This window comes from Aegilops tauschii, chromosome 2, assembly GCF_002575655.3.
Source record: "Aegilops tauschii subsp. strangulata cultivar AL8/78 chromosome 2, Aet v6.0, whole genome shotgun sequence".
NCBI classification, from domain to species: Eukaryota; Viridiplantae; Streptophyta; class Magnoliopsida; order Poales; family Poaceae; genus Aegilops; species Aegilops tauschii.
In genome coordinates this window covers 431359387-431360669 of record NC_053036.3, presented here as the reverse complement: position 1 = coordinate 431360669, position 1283 = coordinate 431359387, and positions in this window count along the sequence as shown.

The window sequence follows — 1283 nt, the reverse complement described above, 5'->3', positions numbered from 1 at the left end:
AATGTTTGCATATTCAATAAATATTCATGATTTTTAAAAATGTTCAAGAAATAAAAAAAGGTCATGATTATGAAGAAATATTTTTGGATTCAAAAAATGTTCGCAAATTCAAAAAGTGGATATGAAGTTTTGAATGTTCACAAAATTCAGAAAATACTTGTGAATTGCAAACAAACTTCGATTCCAAAATGTTCACCGGTTCAAAAAATTGTGTATTAGAAAAATAATCATGCATTTCAAAAAAATTCATCAAAAAAAAAGATCATGAATTACAAAAATGGTTCCCCAATTTCCAAAAATGATCCATCCCCACACGGCATCACACGGTTTTCATTTGATCGGCCAAATAAGGCAGTCACAAGTAACCTAATAAAACTTTCGTATTTTGGCAACACATTAAATTTAGATTAACCTGTACAAATCCAACAACAGCCAATCTTCTGCTATCTTTGGCAACCCATTAAATTCGCATTAATCGGTATAAATAAATTTGGATCAATCTGCAGTAACCTAATAAATCTTTGGTATATTTGGCAACCAATTAATTCAGATCAATTGGTACAAATCAATCAACAACCAATCTTTGGCAAACCATTAAATTAATGTCAGCTAGTACAAAACAATCAACAACCGATAAATCAACAGCTACACTATATTCGTTCACCGGTCCACCTCGCTCCCATGGTAATCTATATCTCGTCGTGCCTCCCTGTTGCCGAGGAGAATGTCCAGCTCATTGTAACATCCCTGTAATTAAGCTAAAGTGATCTCCCCTTAATTATTGCCATGTCATCATGTTTTGCAATAATGCATGCCACTTGTCCCAAATCAAACTCAATTCAAATTCCAATTACAAGTAAAATATTATTTCTTCAAACACTAAAACAAAAATGTTGGTAATATTCTAAATTACCCCAAAGTAATATTCATGAAGAAACCAACCTTGTTTGAATTCCCAAAATGCTCCTAGAAATATTTGAAGTGGACCAAGAGCAACTATTTAAGTCAATTAAACATAAACCCAAATATAAATGTTTGCAAATGGCATGACAGGTTTCATGTTTAATTAAATCTATTTCTTGGCTAAAATAAATACAGTAAATAAATAAATAAAAGAAAAAGGCAGAAGACTTATGGTGTCGTTGGGCGTAAGTGCACAGTGCCAGCACACACTAGGAAAAACCTTATACACGGAGGATTATCAGTAGCGCTGGTTTAAACCAGGCGCTATATCTATTTAACAGCAGCGCGGGGACAACAAGCCCGCTATTGCTATACAAATA